Source organism: Rhinatrema bivittatum, chromosome 2 (genome assembly GCF_901001135.1).
Source record: "Rhinatrema bivittatum chromosome 2, aRhiBiv1.1, whole genome shotgun sequence".
NCBI classification, from domain to species: domain Eukaryota; kingdom Metazoa; phylum Chordata; class Amphibia; order Gymnophiona; family Rhinatrematidae; genus Rhinatrema; species Rhinatrema bivittatum.
The window spans coordinates 712,542,468-712,566,700 of record NC_042616.1 but is presented as its reverse complement, the minus strand read 5'-3'; positions in this window follow the sequence as shown (position 1 = coordinate 712,566,700).

The following is a 24,233-nucleotide window of genomic DNA, read 5'->3' as shown; positions in this document are numbered from 1 at the left end:
ACCAATGTCAGGAAGTATTTCTTCATGGAGAGGGTGGTGGATGCCTGGAATGCCCTTCCGGAGGAAGTGGTGAAGACCAGAACTGTGAAGGACTTCAAGGGGCGTGGGATAAACACTGTGGATCCATAAAGTCAAGAGGCCGCCAGTGAAGAGTAGGTGACTCGCCAGAATGATGGCTACTGCCTGGAGACAATACCCTTATTCAATAAACATACACATGGTTACTGTGACTCCAACATCACTCTAAGCTTCAACAGCAAGAGGAAATGTGGAAAAAAAGGATTTGCACTCACAAAGACGGGAGTAGCTGGCTTGTTACGGCGGTTACTACCCCAAACCAAATATCCAAATTACTACCTCCACCTTCCTCTATTCCTGATGCCTTTCAACTAGCTTGATCACTCCATTCTTATACTTCACTTTCAATGCATATCCAGCATAGTTCTCTGCTTCAACAGCAGGGGAGAAGAAAAACTGTTACTTCACACATCCAGCAGAGCTCTTTGCTTAAACGGCAGGGGAGAAGAAAAAAGGGTTTGCACTCATAAAGCGGGGAGTAGCTGGCTTGTTACGGCGGTTACTACCCCAAACCAAATGTACCTGATACTTCACTCTCGACGCATATCCAGCATGGCTCTCTGCTTCAACGGCATGGGAGAAAGACTGATACATCACGAATTTCCAGCATAGCTCTCTGCTTCAACGGCAGGGGAAAAGAAAAAACTGATACTTCACGCATATCCAGCATAACTTCAACGGCAGGGGAGAAGAAAAAAGGATTCACACTCACAAAGCGGGCTTGTTATGGCGGTTACTACCCCAAACCAAATGTGCCTGATACTTCACTTTCGATGCATATCCAGCATAGCTCTCTGCTTCAACGGCAGGGGAGAAGAAAAAAACTGATACCTCACGCATATCCAGCATAGCTCCCTGCTTCAACGGCAGGGGAGAAGATAAACAACCAATAAGGGCTGTATAACATAATCTGGGTAAAAACAAATAAGCATGGGTGTAGTTTGCTTATTGCGGCGGTTACTACCCCTACTACCTCTAACTAATCAAGATAGATATTTCACTTGGATGCAGCTCCATCACCGCTCTCTACATTAATGGCGGGGGTGGAAGGGAATTAGAACCAAGAGCTAAGAGAAACAGATAAGTATGAGAGAAGAAATGAGGGAAGCTTGCTGGGCAGACTGGATGGGCCATTTGGTCTTCTTCTGCCGTCATTTCTATGTTTCTATGTTTCTATGTAATGTTCTTCAATATCTCAAGAAGAAGATGATACAACTCCTAGTGAACTATCTTCTATATCTCAGGACTCACTTATCATCAATACAGAAGACGAATTAGAACTCAAAGTCACAGAGATTCTGGATGTTTGTAAATGAGGCAAGACTTTTGAATACCTTCTAAAGTGGAAAGGTTTCTGTCCCGAAGTGATCTCTTGGGAGCCTCAGACCAATAACCTGGATAAAGAGATGCTTCGTCAGTTCCATCTCGCGCACCCTTCAAAAACTAAACCTGGTACCCGAAGAGGAGATCGCCCTTTGAAGGGGGGTACTGTTGCGACCATCACTGCCTGACATCTCCACTCCACCCCCCTTACCGCATTGGCGACTCCCTCCAGGGTTGATGGAAGGCTGGCTAACGCGGCGTCTCTCTATCGTCCTCGTCCGGCATCCCTGGACCGGCCCAACGCTGCAATCCACCATGTTGACCCGATGCCTAGGGGTGTGCAGGCGGCACGGCCCCGCCTCAAGTACCAGAAGTGGCGTGAACCTCAGGGGCATCCCCCTGAGATGACGTCATCCGTTTCAGATATTTAAAGGTCTCTGAATTGCTAACAACTGGAGTTAGCAAGGAAAGGCAATGGACTCGCTACGTCTTTCCAAACTACTCTGCTTCCTCAGACTTACCAGGGGTACCCGCTCCTCGGGGGCCTCACTCTCTCTCTTACTTTGTAGGTTGCAGTCTGGAACCGGTACTCGTTCCTCGAGGGCCCTCGTTCCCGGACTTCTTCGGAATTCACTTCTGCCTGGAAGTCATTGCTGCCTACTACATCTGTGAGTTACCATCGCTCTCTCAGAGCTTTCCCTGGAACCAGGTACTCGCTCCTCAAGGGCCTACTTCATTCCACCTCCTGGGCTTCTATGAGACATTGTGTGAGTGTTACCATCAGGTTCTGTCCATGAACTCTGCATACCCTGCCTACTCACTATATTTCAGTTTCTCTACAGCTCAGCCTCCAGGGATCGCTGTTCCAGTATCTGAGGGACTACAGCCCAGCTGGGCATTTCAGCTCACTACTGCCACCTCTGGTGGTTCAGTATACTGTCTAATAAAAGAACTAGTGTGTGTCTGTCTCCTAACTCTGAGCCTGACCGGTGGTCCCTCTCAGGATCATCCCCCGGGGGGCGTGGTCATCTGCCACCGGTCCAAGGATCCACCCACAACTCTCCTAAATAATAAGTCACAAGTTCCTGGCAAGTACCCAAACATTAGATAGATCACAAGCTACTATTGTTTATTAATTACTGTCATAGAAATTTATGGATTTATCCTCTAGGAACTTATCCAAACCTTTTTTAAACCCAGTTACACTAACTGCTGTAACTGTAGCAAGGGTTATTTTTCACAGTACGAGTTGTCCTTGTTTTTCTCTATAGCCTCTTTTGGCTCCAGCATGGCTAGAAGTACCCATAAATCTGACTGGTTTGGTCACATACACAACAATTGCAAAGTTTCTGCATTTGGATGCCCATAGACAAACAGGCAATGTCCATTTTTTTTTTTTTTACGTCAAAGAGTCCATCTTGACTGCTTGTCCTGTTAGCAAGAATTGGAATATTCTCTACAGTAGAACTAAGGATCATGATGTGAAACTCTGGGGGGGTGTGGGGTGAGGGGAGACTCAAAATCAATTGTCAGGAAACATTTCTTCACGGAGAGTGGGTGGATGCATTGAATTCTCTCCCAGAAGAGGGTGGTGAAGACGAGAACAGTTAATGAATTCAAAAGGGCATGGGACAAACACTGCATATCCCTAAAGGTAAAAAAGAAGGGATGGTGTAACATTTCTGCATGGGGATAACCTGCATGGAGTGACATTTACTATGCTTAGCAAAATGTATGGGTATAACATGCATGGAGCAGCAGTTACTACCCTTAGCAGAACACATGGGGGTAACCTGAATGGAATGGAAGTTACCATCATAAACAAATTGCTGGGAAGATTGGATGGACCGTCCGGTCTTCGTCTGCAGTCATTACTATGTTAGTATGGAGTTAAATTGTCTTGCCAACCAATCAGCTCTTGAACTAGTTGCCAAACCACCAGAATGCTGTATTGCAAACTAGTGACTCAAAGCCCCTGTTTTATTTCTCTTCAGGTTGCTGAAAGGAGCAATCTGATGTATACCCACATGAGGACTCTCTCTCACACACACACACACACACACATATATATATATATACAGGCAAATCCCCAGACACAGATACACACAGGCACTCCACACTGAAACACAGGCAGAGGCAGACTCAGAGAGAGACACAGGCAGCAGACCTCACCACACGCACAGACCACAGCACATCAAACAGGCAGAGACCAGGCAAACATTGATATACATACACTTCACATCCAGAGAGCATCTTACAACACCCAGGCACAGGCCACACATCTTAGACAAATGGTATGGAGTGAAACATTTTTCATAAAACAAATGCCAGCCAAAATTTCTAGGACCTGGGCAAAACTATCCCTACCTACCCAACATTTCTTTTTTTTTTTTTTTTTTGCTTTTTTTACTGTTTTCATTAATTGTTCCTAGTTTTCTCTTTATTTATTGTCTGATTTTATGTATTATATTACATATGTTTATGTTTTCTGCCTTGAACCTTGGATAACATAGGGTTGGAAACACTGGCGCTCGGTTTATCTGCCCCTCCCCCCCCCCCCCCCCCCCCCAGGTACCTCAATAAAAACTCAACACTGTTTGGCTTTTAAATTGGCCGCAGTTTATTGCCAACATAACCCGAGCCCTAATAATAACAAGAACAATTAACCCCCTTTTGCAGGCTCCCCCCTTTTTCCTTTCCCCCATCAGTGCCCCGTTTCTCCACCACCTTAACCCCAATGGTGGAGCCGCCCCCCCCCCCTTTTTCCCCCCTGCCCCGCCTCGTACCCGCGAGAGCAAACTCGACCGCGAACCCTGGCCCCATGGTTCTGCGATCCTCCCGTGTAGCAGCCCCCCCCCCCAACTACACGGAGCCCCCCCCCTTTGCCCTAACCCAACTCCCCCTTTAACAGTAAACATGAACTGGGCTCGGGTTTACCGCCACAAAACAACCGACATAGTCGGTATGTTTCCCCCACTGTGGCCTAGTTGCTTCCTCTTGCTCTACTAAACCCTTTACCATTTCGCAATTTCTTTTTCTAGGCCCTCCTGTAACATGTTATTAAATAAGTCCATGCCGATCTCAGACAGATGTATGCTGTCTCCGCTAAAGAGGCCCGCCTCGCACTGCCATGACCACGGATGCCTTATCCAAAACACCCCCTCCCAACCCATCCATTTTCCCATTTGACGGTTCAATTTCTTTACCCCTGCGTTCTAGGGGTGTGAATCGGGCTTCGGACGATTGAAAAAGTCTGAATGATTGCATCTGGGGGGCCAGGAGGGCACCAAGTGGATTTATTCCGCAGAATGGACAGATCCGGACCACTGGGCTGTAGAACAAAAAATGTTTGATAAACAATTTTTCTCTGATATTAAATTTATCTGACATCCAGCTTTCTCCTTGTCAAATCCAAATTTTGAACAAAGGTTTGACTTTCATTCCAACTCCGAAAGCTGATCTTTTTGAAATAGAAGTGGCTTTGTACAAATTTGTTAGAAAATTGTTTATCAAACATTTTTTTGTTCTACAGCCCAGTGGTCCGGATCTGTCCATTCTGCGGAATAAATCCACTTGGTGCCCTCCTGACCCCCCAGATGCAATCATTCAGACTTTTTATCAAAGGACCTTAACGGATGTTAGGTCCCAGTTCTCTTGTCAGCGCTCTTATTCCAATCTAACTAAAGCTGAAGCTGTGGCTCTGAAAACCCTGCGTACTAAGGAACAATTAATAATCAAACCAGCAGACAAAGGAGGCAAAATCGTCCTAATGAATCGTGAGTATTATTCTACAGAAATCACACGACAATTAGGTGATTCCAGGTTTTACAAAGCTTTACCAGGAAATCCCACTGAATCTATTTTTGCTGAGATTGAATCCTTGGTTAAATTTGGATCAGAAGTTGGTTTTTTAACCTCTCAAGAAGCTTCTTTTCTCCTCCGTAAACATTCTCAGGTTCCAGTTTTCTACACTTTACCCAAAATCCACAAAAATATTACCAACCCTCCGGGACGGCCGATAGTTTCCAGCACAGGTTCTCTCCTAGAACCCCTTTCTCAATTTGTGGACTTTTTTCTTGCCCCCTATGTATCTGCATTAAAATCATATGTACGTGACTCTCAACATCTTATACAATTCCTCGAAGAATATCACGATGATCAAGTAGACCTTTCCTCTATTTTTTTGGTCACTCTAGATGTGGAAGCATTATACACGAACATTCCCCAGGAACAAGCAATCAAAATTGCCACTTCATTTTTTGAACTTAGACCACGACCCCACTGGATTCCCTCATCTTTTTTGGAAGCCTTGACACGTCTAGCTCTAACAAAAAATTTTTTTGCTTGGGAGGGTACATATTACCAACAGATCAATGGCACCGCCATGGGTGCCACGAAGGCCCCAGACATAGCCAATTTATACATGGGACACTTTGAAGACAATTGGATCTACACAAATAATCCTTTTAGTCAATATATACCTGTATGGAGAAGGTACATTGACGATATTATTTTATTTTGGACCGGATCCACAGAAGTTTTTCATGAATTTACTACTTGGCTTAACAATTGTAATCACCATTTAAGATTTACAGCTTCGATACATCACACTTATATTGATTTTTTGGACATCCATATTTCTAAAACCAATACAGGTTTTGAGATGACATTGTTTCGGAAATCTGTTGCAAGTAACACCTTGTTACATTTTTCCAGTGCCCATCCCAGACCACTAAAAGAGAGCTTACCCACAAGCCAATTCTTTAGGCTGAGGCGTCTATGCACTACTCTTCCTGAATACCAACATCAAGCAAAAGATTTGTGGTCCAGATTTCTTCAAAGAGGCTATCCGTCTAAATGTATAAAAAAGGCTTATTTACGAGCCAAATACACTCACCGTGAATGGCTATTTTTACCACGATCTGTAAATTCTGATGACTCTCTTACATGTATTTTACCTTTCTCTCCAATGTCAGCGAAAATTAAGTCGATCATCTCCCACAATTGGAATATTCTACAATTACATTCTGAATTTCAAAATTTGCCTAGATTTGCGTACACTCGAGGAGCCAATTTAAAAGATCAGTTGGTACATTCAGATTCCACGGTCCGTGATCTATCCTATCAATCTGGCTCCCATTCAAAATGTGGTTCATGTACGGTCTGTTCAGTGATGATAGAAACTTCGGTTTTATATTTTTCATCATTAAACATGAACATTTATTTACATCACAATACCACCTGTGCATCCGCAGGAGTTATATACATTATACAGTGTCCCTGTCGACTATGCTACATTGGTAAAACTAAGAGAATTCTGAAAACTCGACTAATAGAACATCGATCATGTATCAACATGCGTAGAATCACTGCTCCTTTGGTCACTCATTGCATAGATTTTACACATACTTTTGAAGATTTAAGGGTCTGTGTACTAGAACAGCTGACTCCCTCCTGGCGAGGCGGAGATTTTGACAATAAACTGCTTCGAGCTGAACAAAAATGGATTCATCGACTTAATACTGTCCACCCTCAGGGTCTCAATAATGCTTTAGAATACAATGTCTTTTTATGATGGGTTCTCGCTATTACGCTCCAGTTCTGATGATTGAATACATCTTGGATGACGTCATGACGTCCGCAAAAGAGCGGGCTATTTAATTAGTCTAGCTAGTTTGATGCGGTCTCTAGCTCGGCGTTCGCTGGAAAGGATGACTTGAGACTTCGGTCCTGTTTTCAAGAGGTGACCGCACCGTTGTCAGTTAAGTACTAGTTTCCATTAAGTAATATATGCTGATCATCTGTTATGGTATTTATTTTCTGTTTAGAAATCAGACTCCTGAAGAAGCAGCCGGTAGGCTGCGAAACACGGCCGCTGTTGAGTTGGCATCACAGACACCGTTTATGAGATGACATCGGTATGATGTTTGGTGTATGAATGGAATTTGACCGAGTATCTGTGATTTGAATGTGTTATGTCATCCTACCTAAACTCTTCAACTTCAGCGCATTGGAAACTACTGCTAGAGACATTGGTTTTGAATCTTGTTTTGCCCCAATGAGAGACATTCACTGTGGGCTTTTGAATATGTTGGCTCGGAATTTTGCACTGCCCCAATGAGAAGAATTCACTGTGGGCCTTTGAGTATCTTGAAAAAAACAGGCTGCAAATGATCGAAAAGACCGGACGGCTCAATAAGTTTATTGTGCACGTCGACAAAGGCTTGCTGATGCAGTCCTGTTTCCTTAAAATATTTTCTTTCAAAAAAAAATTTTTTACAATTTTTTTCAATTTATAGGTTTGATTTGATTTTGACACACACGGTGTGATTATTATATATGGGTGGCGATACCTTTTGTGTTTTTTGTTAGTTTCGACAGGATCGCGATTTTTTGCTCTTTGTTTAGTTGCTGTGTAATAATTTAAAGTATACATCTCTCAATTTTATAGCGATATGTTTTCTCATATTCAGTTCTGTGTCAATAATTACACCAAGATCACGGGCAAAATGTGAAGGAGTTATAGTAACATTTTTTTCGAGAGTTAGATCCGGGATGGGTTTATCGCTACATTTTCTCTCTAATAAAATTATTTCAGTTTTATCCATGTTTAATATCAACTTTAATTGTTGTAATACTTGTTTTATAGCAGAAAGATAAACATTAATAACATTAAAAGTGTGCTCCATGGATTCTTCAATAGGTACTAAGAACTGTATGTCATCTGCGTACATATAAAGCTTTAAACTTAAACCTGCAAGTAAGAGGCATATAGGTAGAACATAAACGTTAAAAAGTGTGGCTGACAATGTGGAACCTTGGGGTATACGGGTCTGAATTTGGATTTTATCTGAAAGGGAGTTATTGATTTTGACTTGAAAAGATCTATTGAGGAGAAAAGATTCAAACCACTTGAGGGTTATGCCTGAAATTCCTATTTCTTTTAAACGGTTAATTAAAATAACATGATCCACAGTATCAAAAGCGGCAGACAAATCTAAAAGTATTAAAAAGTAACTTTGTCCTACATCAAAGCCCCTTAAAACTGTATCTGTTAATGCAATTAAAAGTGTTTCCGAGCTAAAATTCTTTCTAAAACCAAATTGATTTGGGAATAAAATATTGTTGGTTTCTAAAAAATCGTCAAGTTGCTTTTGAGCAACTTTTTCTATTATTTTAGCTAAAAAAGACAAATTAGAAATGGGTCTAAAATGATTCAATTAAGTAAAATTAAGTTTGTTTTTTTTTAAAATAGGTTTAATAATTGCATTTTTTAAGATATCAGGAAGTAAACATTCGCAAAGAGATAAATTAATGATTTCCATCACAACTGGGGCTATGGTATCTGCAATGGTTTAAGGGTGCTTACTGAAATACAGTCGATTGGATGTTTAGCTGGATTAAATAAATAAATATGTTTGTATTTTTTCTTAGTTTGCTCATCTTTTTTATTTTGTCATGTTTTGTTTTGCTTATTTAACAATTTTTTAATTATTTTTTTGCCTTTATTCTCCCCCCCTAACTCCCTTCTCCCACCTTATTGCTCTGTCTCCTCCACTTCCTCCCCCCATGACCATTCCCCTCACCTACCTCACCACTTCTTTTCTCCATGGCAGGCAATAGTTGCAACCTCTTTACTGGGGTAGAAACCCAGCAGCAAGAGGAACGTTTGGGCTGGCATCTGAGAGTGAGAGCTCTTCCTGGTTGAGGAATACCACAGCAGATCCTCCTAGTCCTGGGTCCACCACAGAAGAAGCAGCTCCATCCCTGGGCCTGTCACAGTGGAAATAGCTCCTTTCCTGGGTCTGCCAAAGTGGAAGCAACTCTTCTTCTGGGGCCACTGAAAGAAATGTGTGGCTAAGCTGTGGCACGATTATCATGAGCCTTCAATTCCCTTGCAGCACTAACACTGAACTGCTGGTGTGCTCCCCTTTAGGATAGTTCTCGCTCTCCCAGGGGCCAGCCCTCCCCAGGAGCAGTTCCATAATGAGGTAGGGTGAAGCAGCTGCCTCGGGCAGCAAAATTTGAGGCGGCAGAAAAACTCCCCCAAAATACCTGTATGAGTATTACTTTATGTGTCTACTATTCTGAAATGTTTTATTGGTTTTGGGGAATTTTTACAAATTTTCATGAGTTTATCAGGTATTATTTTGTTTGTGAGCTATTTTGATATTTCTTTTTATTACTATGTTTTATTATTATGATTGATATTTTATATTTCTAAATTTTAGTTTATGAGGAATGTTTTTCTATTGCTGCAATGCATAAAGTCTAGATTATGGTTTCCAGTTCAGTTTTAGTCTGCATATTTATGTTTATTATCGCTCTTTTTATTCTCTATTTTATGAGGGTTCTATCTGTGTTCTGGTTTTATAACCAAGGTCAGATATTCTGCTAGTGAGTAGTTTCTGTGTTGGGCTCTAGAGCAGTTTGGTGCTGCGTTTGGCAATCTGCGGGCTCTCCCGCAAACAGCCACACTCACCTTACCCGGCTGGGCTGGTCCTGCTGCTTCTCAATGCAGGATGCTTCTTCCCTAGAAATGAAATCATTATATGTAAGGGCAGCTCCTCAGAAGCAATTTCCTTCAGCAATAGGTCCAACTACTGTGTATAATGTGAGTTGCTCCTTAGCTTTTTCCAGTCTCCATCTCCAAACTGTTGTAGACTTCATCTTCGGCTTGTTCCAGTCTTCGTCTTTGGCCTGCCCCAGTCTTTGTCTTCAGCCTGTTCCAGTCCTCATCCTTGTCTACTCCACTCTTTGCCTGCCCAATCTGCTCCCACCTTGCCTGCCTGTCTCATCACTATCCATTCCTCTTCTTCTTCCTTAGACGGATACTTGGTTTGACCTCTGTTTGGACTCTGGATACACCTGATTACCACCTGCCCTTGACCTCTGCCTGGACTCTGGATACTATTGACCGCAGCCTGCCTCTGATCTTTGCTCAGACCTTGACATGTCTACTCATTGCCTGCTTAAGACCTTCGCCTGGCCTTGAACCACCCTTCCAACCATCAGCAGAGACCTTCGCCTGACACCCAATGGCTCAACCTGAGGGGAACGTGGATTGTCATTGGTGAAGGTCCTGTCTGGTCTCTGTTTCACCTGGGTCTGCCTGCTGATGGTGAGAACCTGCAGGGCTCCTCCCTGTAGGTACAGTCAATCTCACCTTAGTCCAAGGGTTTATAGACACAACAGTTTGCTGTGGCCATGGACTCGGCAGACTTGATTTCACTCAAAGCCATTCCAGGGATAGCCCGCAGGCTACAGGACCATCAGGGTGCCTTGGAGCTCTTGGCTGCAGCTATGGACCACATCGCCATGTGACTGGACACCCTGCGCACTCCTGCGGCACCTCCTTCACCTGCACCACCACCTCCTTCAGCGCCTAGTCAGATGATCCCTTATCTGTCAGCTCCACCCAGGTATGCCTAAGCTGTGTCGGGATTCCTTAATCAGTGCAGTATGCACTTCCAATTACAGGCTCCACTATTCCCCAATGATCAAGCCAAGACCACATACATTCTTTTGTTAGTCGATGTAAAAACAATGGTTTGGACTTCTCCTCTCTGGGACTGAAGGGATCCAATTTTGCTTGACCTTCAACAGTTCTTGGAGCAGTTTTGCACTGTCTTTGAGGAGCCAGGTCATACCGTGGTGATGGCATCAGATCTAGTCCACCTCCATAAAGGCTCCTGAATTTTGGCTGAATTTGTGGTGAAATTTTGGACACTGGCTTCCGAATTAAACTGAATAGGGGACAACTTGGTTGCCAATTTCCTGGAAGGCCTCTTTGGGAGAATCAAGAATGAGTTTGCTACATGAGAGCTTCCCACCTTGCTAGATGTTCTCATTGCCCTAACCAGAAAAATAAATCATCTTTTGCAGCAAAGGGTTCGAAAGACCCGCCCGGCATGAAAGAGTGTCTTGCTAGCACCTGAATTCCAAGATCCACTCTCGCCCTCAGCTGCTATACCCTCAACCTCTCCTTCTTCAGAGGAGGAGCCAATGCAGCTGGGATGCTGCCTCTTGGACCCAGAAGAAAGGCTCCATCACAGACAGCAGGGCCTCTATCTCTACTGTGCTACTTGAGGCCATCTCTTGGCCGAATGTCCACAGAGGTCAGGAAACTTAAACACCTAGGGTCTTTTGGGGAGATGACCCTAGGCCTTACCAACTTCTCCTGCTGGTTACACTGGAACTGGGCTCCACATGTTTCTCCACCCAGGCCTTTGAAGACTCCGGTTCCGGGGGAAACTTCATTTTGCAAGACCTGGTCAACCAACTCTCAAATTCCATGGTCCAGATTACTTCCCCACTGGTGGTCTCCTCTGTCTTCGAAAATCCACTTCCTGACCAGGTTACCCAGACCATGTTGCCTGTAGCCTTATGCACAGGCCTCTTGCACGTAGAGAATATCAGTTTTCATCATACTCAGTCTGCTGTGGCTTCAACAACATCAGCCACACTTTGATTGGTCTGCCTTGCAACTTGCCCACTGGGTATACAGAATCCTGCTTGGTACCTGTGGAACCGCTGTATCTGGTTACCAGGACTTCCTTGTTTTCGGGGCTTCCTCCCCAATATGTAGATTACAAGGATGTCCTCTCAAAGAAGAATGCCAAAGTCTTGTCTCCTCATTGCATGTTTAACCGCAGCATAGAGCTCATACTTGAAGCCATGTCCCTGTGAGGCTGGGCTTACCCCCTGTCTCTCCCAGAGATTCAGCCATGTCAGCCTATATTCAAGAGAATCTGGAATGTGTTTTTATTTGGCCCTCTTCTCCGGCAGGAGCTGGATTCTTCTTCATTGTGAAGAAAGACGGATCTCTCCAACCATGCATAGACTACCACAGCCTGAATGCCATTACTAAGAAGGACCATTATCCACTACCACATAGCAAAACTCTTCAATCACCTACAGCTTCCATTGGAAGTATGACAGGAGACAGACCAGATGCAATTTTGAAAGAAACTGAAAACCTGGTTATGGCTACAGAAGTTTGTGAAGAAAGCAGTGGTGAGATGGATAAGGTGAAGATTACCACTTACAGAGGTCTAGAGCCTAGAGAGGTGGAGTAGGTATGTTTGTTTTTATTTTAATATTTTATTATTGTTTTATTTTCTTTTATGATGTTGATGTATGTTTTAAACTTTGTGCATCGCTTTGGGCATTTCATGTAAATCAAAAAAGCAATTAATAAATTTGAATAAATAATAATAACTAAAATAAATAAGACTGTGGTATAAAAGGGTGCTTGCAGAAGTTCGATGGATGAAGGATCGAGCCCCTCTATGATGGCATTGCAGCTTGAGATGCAGTGAAGTAGTGATGTAGTGAAGGAGCCATTTTGTGTGTGACATATGAGTTTCTGGTGGACAGTGCCTCTAGCCTTGCTGGCCTGTGTAGAAGGGAGCTATGAGATTGCAAGTCCATGATAGCAATGCAGGATTATATAGTGTATGTAAGAAAAAGTTGTGCAGTTAATATCCTGTGAATGCTGACCCGTCATGGTTTTGCATGCCAGCACTTCCTCATGATCTACAACTTGCTAAGGCATTGCTGTTATTTTCCTGACTGCAATGAGATTTGTGTATGTGTGTGTAAGTGTTGGGATTTCCCCATTAATTCCTGTGCAGCCAGGGCAAATAAGTGTTTCAGAGTATGCAAATGAGGGAGTGTGAAGCTGGAAGAATCAACATTTGTTTTTGAGTCCTTGCCCAAGGATGCTTTTTGTGATTTATCAGCCTTTTTTTTCTATGGAGCATCATCCTTAATAGAGCAATTTTGCATGTCTGAAAAAAGATAATTAGGCTCATGCATAGGGTAATGAGGCTAATAATGCATTCCACACCTTGGAGCAAGGCGAGTTCAAAATGTTTCATTATATGTTTCTTATCACTCAATTTATTACTATTCTACCGTTTTCAACTCTTTCTAAGACTTTTTAAAATTCCATGCTACTGAGATCAACTAGAATCAAAGGTGAAGCAGGTCAGTTCCCATGGATATTCCATAGGAAGAAAGGAAAAGCAAACTTATATTATCTTCATAGAAGAAATAATGTGAGATCTACAGGCAGAAAAAGAGTCTGACTGGATTTACTCCTGCTCGGCGTAGAGGCTTCAGGAGGTGAATTAAAGCCTCATATCTAGGTAAGTGACTAACCCTTTGGAGGCAGGGCAAATTCCAGTAATGGAGTGTACAAGCTCACTTCCCCAACTGTGCACTCCAAATATCTTTTCTTGGATGCTTTTGAATAAGTTAAGTGTTTTCGAAAGAAACCAAATATCCCCTGTCATGACAGTAGATTTTTTGAAAAACCCACATTTTGGCTGCTATTCTCCTAGTGGTGGCCCAGTCCTCTGAGGGAGGGGAATTCATTCTTTAAGGAGTCATTTTTGAAAGGTTTCAGTGCATAAAAGTGGAAGTTATACATGTAAGTAGCATGCGTGCCCACAAGTAGTATTTATAAAAGCTTAGGGGTAGATTTACAAAAAATGCGCGTTCGCGTACTTTTGTTGGCGCACCAGTCGCAAACAAAAGTATGCTGGATTTTAGTAGATACGCACGTAGCCACGCGTATCTGCTAAAATCCAGGATCGGCGCGCGCAAGGCTGCCGATTTTGTGCAGCCGGTGCGCGCCGAGCCACACAGCCTGCCTCCGTTCCCTCCAAGGCCGCTCCGAAATCGGAGCGGCCTTGGAGGGAACTCGCTTTCGCCCTCCCCCACCTTCCCCTCCCTTCCTCTATCTAACCCACCCCCCCGGCCCTATCTAAACCCCCCCCCTACCTTTGTCCAGTGATTTTCGCCTCCCGGAGGGAGAAGTAAATCCCCGCGCGCCAGCGGGCCGCTAGCGCGCCGAGACGTGACCCGGGGGCGGTTCCAGAGGGCGTGGCCATGCCCCCGGGCCCACCCCCGAAACGCTGCGTCCCGCCCCCAAAACGCCACGTCGATCGTCCCCGCCCCGACACGCCCCCGACACACCCCCGACAAAAAACCCCGGGACTTACGCGAGTCCCGGGGCTCTGCACGCGCCGGCAGGCCTATGGAAAATAGGCGCGCTGGCGCGCAAGGCCCTGCTCGCATAAATCCAGGCGGATTTACGCAAGCAGGGCTTTTAAAATCTGCCCCTTAACGTATGCATGTACTAGCAGTGTTGTCCACAAATGTCAATAAAAAAAAAAGGGAGGTTTAGGAGCGTTCTAGCGTGGGGTTCAGAAGTTTGTAAGTGGTATACTCGCATACATTACCGAACTTGCAGGCACACATTTACACCTGATAATTGAGTCACATCAATGAAATTGCACTTGTCTTTTGTCTGCAATGATTGGATGAGAGGTCTGGGTTAGGTATTGGAGGGTCATAGTGAAGTGGTGAAAGGCATAGGTGAACTGGTGGACTCGTGGAGGTGTCAGCAAATTGGTGATTAAAAGCACATGTACAGACATCTATTTTCATAAGCGGAGTGCACGTATACTTTATAAAATACCTGCCTCGCTATATAAACTGCAGTAATTATACACAGATGTTAGCATTATTTTGCGCGTGAGAGATGTGTGTGCAGTTTTATAAAAAAAAGTGAGGATACTATGCGGTTCTCTGCATCAAAAAAATATGCGTGCACTGAAAATTACATGCGTGCTTTTTAGGCGGAGATACGCGGTATTCTATAAACTGTGAGGTCCATATTCAGTCACTGACCAGATAGCAAAGTTGTCCAACAATTCAGTCACACTATTGAATATAGCCGGCTATCTTAAAGTTAGTCGGCTAACTTTAAGATGGCTCTTTGGCCCGACCAGACTTAGCTGGCTAAGTTAACTGGCTAAATTTTGAATATCAGAGTTAGCTGGACAACTTAGCCAGCTAACTCAACTCCTCCCAGTCTCTCTTTTGGAATGCCCCTAACTTAGCCTGCTAAAGTCTAGCCGGCTAGAATTTAGTTGAATAAGTGCTCAAATCTTTATTTAGCCAGATAATTTCCTAGTTATCCAGCTAAATGCTTTTGAATTTGGACCTCTGTGCAATTTCTGCCACACAGTTTATAAAATGCAGACAGAACTTTCAGGTAGATTTTAAAAGGATGGCTCACGCAAAAACTGCCCCATACATGCGTTTGTGGGCCATGCGTGAGCAACCCAAATTTTGAGAAGCTGGAAAGTGCATGCGTACAGACCTGTTCACGAGTCAAGAATAAGGAGGCAGAAAAGGGGTGGGGCCAAGACTTATGCATGTAAGCCCTGAATTTTTCAAGGCTGACCATGGCAATGCGCGCCATGTTACCTGCATGACTTTACTACTGGTCCTGATGGCGTGCACGTCTGGAGATTTTGGGCCAGAGGGATCATGAACACTGGGAGGGAGGGAGAGAGAGAGAGAGAAAGAATATGACACTCTATATATCTCCTACTGCAAGCGTGGCACTTTCAATTCAGGGTGAGTTTTGTGTGTGTGTATGGGGGGAGGGGGGGGGGGGCAGTGTTGTATTGGTCTGCCTAGGGCGCAAGGGTCTGTAGACCCATGTTATACTGCCCTTCACCCAAAACCCAACCTGAATTGAAAGTGCCCCTTTTACAGTGGGAGATATAGAGTGTCAGAGTGTCTCTCTCTCTCTCTCCCGTTTGCTTGTGAGTATGCACGTAAAGGCTTCACACATGGTAGGGGTATTTTAAATGATACGCATGCGCTTGCATGTACTTGCATCCACTTTGGACTACTCTATTGGGGTACCCACTCCTCGGGGGCTTCTCTCTCTCTTCTCTTTCAGGTCGCTGTCTAGAACTGGTACTCGCTCCTCGAGGGCCCATGTTCCTGGACTCGCTACCTGGACTTCTCTTCTGCCTGCAAGTCACCGCTGCCTATATCATCAGTGAGTTACCATCTACTTCTCTCAGAGCTGTTCCCTGGAACCAGGGACTCGCTCCTCGAGGGCCTGCCTTTACGTCAACTCCTGTGCTTCATACCGAGAGACCACTGTGATTACTATGCCTTAAAAAAGAAGGGGACATTTAGGACTTTCTCTTAAGAGTCCACTTTGGCCTCCAGACAGCAAATAATCTGATGGAAGTGGAGCTTCGCCCTATTGTTGAAACCGACAGAGGAGAGTTGGTCTCAGGGGGGAAGGAGGTGTCTGTCATCCCTCTTGCTCTCTGGCTACTGCCGCACAGAGTGATCCATCCCAGTCTTGGGCTGCAGCGTCACTGACTGTTGATGTCACTGATGGCACTGTGTTGAAAGGAGCTCTTGGGTCAGTTGTAGAGAATGCTGAAGTTTCACCATCGAGGGAATTAATTGATATTTCATCAGTAAACTTGAGTGGGACCTCTGTGAGTGTTGCGACTGTCGCTGCCCGACGTCTCCACTCCGCCCTCTTTACCTCTTTGGCGACTCCCTCTGGGGTTGATGGAAGACTGGCTGCTTCGGCGTCATTCTGCCGACCTCCTCCGGCATCCCTGGACTGGCTCGACGCTGCAACCCGCCATGTTTTCCAGAAGCCTAAGGGCCCACGCGTGGCGCAGCCCCAAATGAAGTACCAGCAGTGGCGCGAACCTCAGGGGCGTCCTCCTGAGATGACGTCATCCGCACCGGATATTTAAGGTCTCTGAAATCGCTAACTAATTGAGTTAGCAAGGGTTTCGCTACCGACAGGTTACTCTACCTAAGCTAACCAGGGGTACCAGCTCCTTGGGGGCCTTGCTCTCTCTTTGCTTTTCAGGTCGCAGTCTGGAACCGGTACTCGCTCCTCGAGGGCCCACGTTCCCGGACTTGTTTCTGAATTCCACTTCTGCCAGGAAGTCATCGCTGCCTACAACATCAGTGAGTTACCATCTCTCTCTCAGAGCTTTCCCTGGAACCAGGTACTCGGTCCTCGAGGGCCTAATTCATTCCAGCTCCTGGGCTGCTTCAATGAGACTATTGTGTGAGTGTTACCATCAAGATTCTGTACTTGAACTCTGCATACCCTGCCTACTCACTATATTCAGTTTCTCTACAGCTCAGCCATCCACGGATCGCTGTTCCAGTATCTGAAGGACTACAGCCCTGCCAGGTGCTCCAGCTCACTACTGCCAATATACTGTTTAATAAAAGAACTAGTGTGTGTCTGTCTCCATACTCTGAGCCTGACCGATGGTCCCTCTCGGGATCCTCCCCCGGGGGCGTGGTCATCTGCCACCGGCCCAAGGATCCACCCACAACCATCCTAAATAATAACAGTGAGGCATGATGGTGAGTCTTTGCTCCTCGGATTTCCATTTTCGGCAAATTCAATACCCTCGAAGCCGGCAGTGGTTATACTTAATGCCCTTTGGGACCTTGTGGCTGGTATTGAGCTTGCTTTGGTTAATTGTTTGGCTAAAGTGGATGTTGTTTCTCAAAATCTTGATTCTCATATCTTGGAATGTGAAACTAATCACAGTCAAGTTTGGGGGTAAGATTTCTTCAATGGAGCAAGATATTTCTTCTTCAAAGCTCCAGATATTCCCTCTCATCCAAGTAGCCAAAAGCATCAGATGTCTGAGACAGCAAGTCTACCCAAGATGGTGACTGAGAGCATCTCCACCAGGGTGAACAAAGATGAATTAATGGCTGCTAATATGTTCATTGGAGAGTCTGGAAAGGAAACCCAACTGCAACAGCAAATACCTGGAGCAGTGGGGGGGAGGGGGGGGCGGGGAGACATTCCAGATTATATGCCAAGGACATCATCACCGATTGACAGAGAGGGCTTGAATATGAGACGACATGTTCAAGAATCTAAATTGGATTTACAGCCTCTGGGCTTACAGCTAGTATCACAACAAGAAGTTACATTGGAACTGGTATGGAAGGCTCTGACTTCATTAGACTCTTCAATAGTAAAGTTAGCAGAAATAATGTCCGAAACCAAAACTCATATATGTAATGTAGAACCTGTTGTTAATGAGAATACTAATAAGGTACAGGTAATAGAGAAACAAGTATGTAAAATGCAAGAAATACAGGGGAAAATAATGCAGGGAGAAACACAAAACTCCAGGAAAATTGAAACCTTAGAAAATGAGATTAGATATAAGAACTTGAGAATTGTGAATTTTCCCTGTATAAAGTTGAGTTTTCCCTTAGATATTTTCAAGAGATATCTCATAGAAACTCTTTTACTCCCTAAAGAGGCAATTCCACCAATAGCCATGGGAACTGTTTTAGTAGTTTGAAGTGGCGTCCCAGCTGCGGGAGGCCTCAGGCAGCGTCCGGAGTAAGTGAGACAGCTCGCTGGGCCATCTCACTAGCCACTCATTGTAACATACAGTTTCTACCACAATTGCCCTTGTCTCTCCTCTGACTACTGGACTTTCAGAAACTTAATGGCTGAACTGGACTTTGCTGTGAAATCCACAGTGAGTCTGAACTGTTCAATTTTGGTATTCAAAAATTGAGTTCTCTGTATTTGAAGCTAGAAAAGGAAAAAAAGCATTTGCATGAATGAGCAGACAAGATGGGCAGTATGGTCTTTTTCAACCTGCATGTTTCTATGTTTGTATGCATCACTGTGACACTTGTATAAGGTTCTGATATGTGTCAGCACAACAGCGCCCTGAATAACATAGCTTCATAATGGTAGGTCTGGTTACATAGAAGATAATTAAAGAATGCTTAAATACTCTTAGCCAAAATATAAAATGGAAAGCTTACTAATTTTGTTTAAAAAGAGCAGTGATAATAAATAATTTTAGTGTCTGTCAAGGCTGGTCAGGCCTAGGCACATAGAGACAGTGCGGTCAGGTCCAGAGAGGGCAGGAAGATTATGGCAGTACTTTTCTGCTAGCAAGCATGGGGGTCAAGTGATGCATACAAACATAGAAACATGCAGGTTGAAAAAGACCATACAGCCCATCTTGTCTGCTCATCCATGCAACTGCTTGGCTTTACAGTTCCTACCATTTCATAGAAACATAGAAATGACGGCAGAAGACCAAACTGCCCATCCAGTCTGCCCAGCAAGATTTTGCACTTTCTTTTTTTTCTCTCTCATACTTATCTGTTATTCTTGGCTCTTAGTAACCTTTTTTATTCTATTTCCTTTCTACCCCTGCCATTAATGTAGAGAGCAGTGTTGGTACTGCATCTAAGTGAAATAGCTTAATTAGCTAGGGGTATTAACCACCGCAGTAAGCAAGCCAAATCCATGCTTATCTGTTTATCCAGACTATGTAATTCAGTCCTTGTTGGTTGCTGCCTGAATATAGATCCACGTTTCTTCATTCCCCCCTGCCGTTGAAGCAGAGAGCCATGCTGGCTATGCATTGAAAGTGAAGTATCAGTCTTATTCACCTGCCGTTGAAGCAGAGGGCTATGCTGGATATGCGTGAAGTGTCAAACTTTCTCCCCTGCCGTTGAAGCAGAGAGCTATGCTGGATATGCGTGAAGTGTCAGACTTTCTCCCCTGCCATTGAAGCAGAGAGCTATGCTGGATATGCATTGAAAGTGAAGTATCAGGCTTATTTGGTTTGGGGTAGTAACCGCCGTAACAAGCAAGCTACTCCCCGCTTTTTTGTGAATGCAAATCCTTATTTCCACATTTCCTCATTGCCGCTGAAGCTTAGAGCAATTTGGAGTCATATTAACCGTGTGTATGTTTATAGAATAAGGGTATTATCAACAGGTAGTAGCCATCATTCCCGTGAGCCACCCACTCTTCATTCACATCCTCTAGACTTTATGGATCCACAGTGTTTATCCCACGCCCCTTTGAAGTCCTTTACAGTTTTGGTCTTCACCACTTCCTCCGGAAGGTCATTCCAGGCATCCACCACCCTCTCCGTGAAGAAATACTTCCTGACATTGGTTCTGAGTCTTCCTCCCTGGAGCTTTAAATCATGACCCCTGGTTCTGCTGATTTTTTTCCAACAGAAAAGGTTTGTCGTTATCTTTGGATCATTAAAACCTTTCAAGTATCTGAAAGTCTGTATCAAATCACCTCTGCTCCTCCTTTCCTCCATGGTGTACATATTTAGATTCTTCAATCTCTCCTCATAAGTCATTCGATGAAGACCATCCACCTTTTTGGTCGCCCTTCTCTGGACCACCTCCATCCTTTCTCTGTCTCTTCAGAGATACGGTCTCCTTCCTTAGAGATCCTGTGTGCTTATCCCATGCTTTCATTGATTCAGATATTGTCCTTGTCTCCATTGCCTCTTAAATTTCTTAAATTACACTTTCTTAAATTACACCTGAGTATATTCCCTTTCACCCTCATCCAATGTGCCCTCTTTTCAGAGTCACCTTTCCATTGAAAGAGACTTGCCTCCTGTGCTAGCAGAAAAGTACTGAGGAGGTATTCTTTGAGCCCTCCAGCTGGTAAGGGTACCCTGAATCGTCCACACATGCTTCCTGGGAAGGAGAGGTGTGGCAGGTTCCCAACTTGGATTATCTGAAGTCCAAGGACACAGGAGAACAGGTCTCTTTCAAGGCATGGGGGTCAAGTATAATTTCTGAGATTCAGGGCTGGCCCAGGTTCCATTCTGGAAGTTGCAATAGGTTTTGTCAGGTTAAAGAATCCAAAAGCAGGTCAAACAGATCAAGTTCAAAAGCAACATAATTCTGTTTGGTGCAAAGGCAGAATCAGAGTTCTATAGGAAGTCTAAGTGACATCATCATTTAAGGACATTGAGCACCACATAAAAGGGGGCCACTTGGCCATCAGGAACTGGCTATCATCCTGCTGCCTTCAGCTATTGTACAAAGCACTTTAACTGTGCTAGCAAATTAATTTGGCTGTCCAATCATTGCTCATCCTAATCTGATGCTGGAAAGAGGGAAAACCCAATGTGATCTTTAGTGATGGCATCACTTAAGGATAAGGATTTCAAGCACTGCATAAATGGCAACTGCTTAGGCCACCAGGAACTGGCTATTATCCTGCTGCCGTCAGATATTACATGATGCACTTTAACGGCACTAGCACTTTAATTTGGCTGTCCTACCATTGCTCATTCTTATCTGCTGCTGGAAAGAGAGGAAGGTCATGTCAATCTTCAACAACATCATCAATTAAGGATGTAAAGCACCACGTAAAAGGCATTTTACGTGGTGCTTTACATCTAAATGGTAAATGGTGGTGCCATTTAGACCACCAGGAATTGCTTATCATCCTGCTGCCTTCAGATATTGCATGATGCTTACATGTACAATTAGCATAGGTGGCATTTTACATAAGTTAAAAATGTTAAGGCCACTAAAATCTTTAATACCTGTTAAAATGTTTAGAACTATACTTCAGTCTTTAGTTCTAGGTTGTCTAGACTATTGCAGTAGCCTATGCATTTGCCTTCACAAACAATTACTGCATGTACGCTTGTTAGTTCAACAAGCTACCATACTTTTGTTTAAGGGATTAGCACGAAATGACCATATACAGCCCGCTTTACAAGAATTGCACTGGTTGCCAGTCAAATATAGGTCCAAGTTCAAGATGCTAGTAGTAACACATATAGGGGCGGATTTTAAGAGCCCTGCTCGCCGGTGCGCCTATTTTACATAGGCCTACCGGCGCGCGCAGAGCCCCAGGACTCGCGTAAGTCCCAGGGTTTTCCGAGGGGGGCGTGTCGGGGGCGGGCCCGATCCACGCGGTGTTTTCGGGGCGGGACGTAGCGTTTCGGGGGTGGGTCCGGGGGCGTGGTTACGGCCTGGGGCGGTCCGGGGGCATGGCCGCACCCTCCAGACCCACCCCCAGGTCGCGTCCCGGTGCGCTAGCCGCCCGCTGGCGCGCGGGGATTTACGTCTCCCTCCGGGAGGCGTAAATCCCCTGACAAAGGTAAGGGGGGGGGTTAGGTAAGGGAAGGGAGGGGAAGGTGAGGGGAGGGCAAAAGAAAGTTCCCTCCGAGGCCGCTCCGATTTTGGAGCGGCCTCGGAGGGAACGGAGGTAGGCTGCGCGGCTTGGCGCGCGCCGGCTATACGGTATCGGTAGCCTTGCGCGCGCCGATCCAGGATTTTAGCAGATACGCGCGGCTACGCACGTATCTACTAAAATTGTTTTGCTTTTTGTTTGCGCCTGATGCGCCAACAAAAGTACGTCAAATCGCGCTTTTTGAAAATCTACCCCAAACTGCTTTATGCAGATTATCCATGTATAGTGAGAAACAAAATCCAGTAGTATAATCCTGTTCAGAAATTGCGTTCTGAGGGCAAAAAGTTCCTTCAGGTACTTGCAAATCAGGATTATAAATTTCAGCAAACAAGGGCCAGGGCGTTTTCATACATATTGCCAGCACTGTGGAACGCATTATCAGCTTACTTCCAATAGGAGAGGGATGTGAAGAAAGTTAAGCAGTCCTGTTTAAAGAGTCGTTTGAATGATGGCAATATTTATTTATTTATTTGTTTATTTATTTTATTTTTTTATATATACCGACATTCGATCTCAATTGAGATATCACACCGGTTTACATTCAGGTACTGTAAGTATTTTTCTATCCCCAGAGGGCTTACAATCAAAGTTTTTGTACCTGAGGCAATTGAGGGTAAAGTGTCTTGCCCACATTTGTTTGTTTGTACTTATTTGTTTGTATTTATGGTTAATGATGCTCGTTTCTGTGGATTTTATTACAATGTTTGCTTTTATTCATTTTATTGGTTTTATTATATTTCTGATTATTGTGATCTGCACTGAATGCTTTATAGTTTGGAAGCTGCAGAATGTAAATAGATAAGTAAAATAAATACATAAATAAGTAGCCTTCATGTTTCTGGGGACAACTTCCTTGATCCCAGCAAGCCCTTTTCAAGGTTGCAAGGCCAATCTGGTTCCGCAAGTGCATGGTTAATGGGGGCATTCCTTCTGGCACTTCAGCCTTCCCTGTATGAAAGGTAAGGTCTAGTAAGCAGAACACTGGTTTGTTCTCCCAAATGGTCCCTTTTTCAAGCCTTGCCAGAAGGGTGACAAAGAACACTAAGGGGAAATTTTAAAAAGTATGATAACTCAGCTAGCAATAAGACATACAAGCAAGATTTATTAGCATTCCCATTTTTATTCTGATTTAATTTTCATTCATCAGGCAATATTAGTGTGCATGCAACTACTTTATTGCTAATTGTTCTACTCTGTGAAAAACATTACAATGCAATTACTATCAATTTTCTATGGTAATTTATTTGCATTTCTTTACAAGTTATCTATTCATAGAGTTACTTGAATAGAAAAAAAGTAAGAGAATTTTTTAAATCACTAAGTTTTTTGATTACATCAGTTCCCTTGTTTTTAATTAAAACCCTCATCCTTCCTTTTTTAGATTTTCCCCATGGAAGAAAAATAGAAATTACGGTGAGTATATTTCTTTTCCAATTATCTCTTTAATATGTCACTATGAAGTAGTGTACAGAAGGAAGGCTCAGAACTCCTTAAGGGACTGGCTCCAGGTTTCTAGCCTGGTTCACCTTAAAACATATACCAGCAGGGAATACTAGTCCCTGTGCATTTCCCTTAGGAGGGGGATAACTTGCTAGGCACAGGAGGGAAGAGAGGGTCCCAAGAGAAGCATAGAAACAGAAAAGGTGGCAGAAAAAGACCAATCTGCCCATCCAGTCTGCCCAGCAAGCTCCCACACTTATTTTCCCATACTTATCTGTTTCACCGACCACAAATTTCAGGGCCCTTGTTGGTAACTGTTTGATTGATTCAAGTTTCCTGCCATCCCCTGCCATTGATGCAGAGAGTAATGTTGTAGTTGGCTTAATGGTTAAGGGTAGTAACCGCCGCATCAAGCAAGTTACCCCGATGCTTGTTTACCCAGGCTGCACAGATCATTGCCTTGTTGGATGTTGTCTTAATGTAAATCCTGTTTTCCACATTTCCCCCT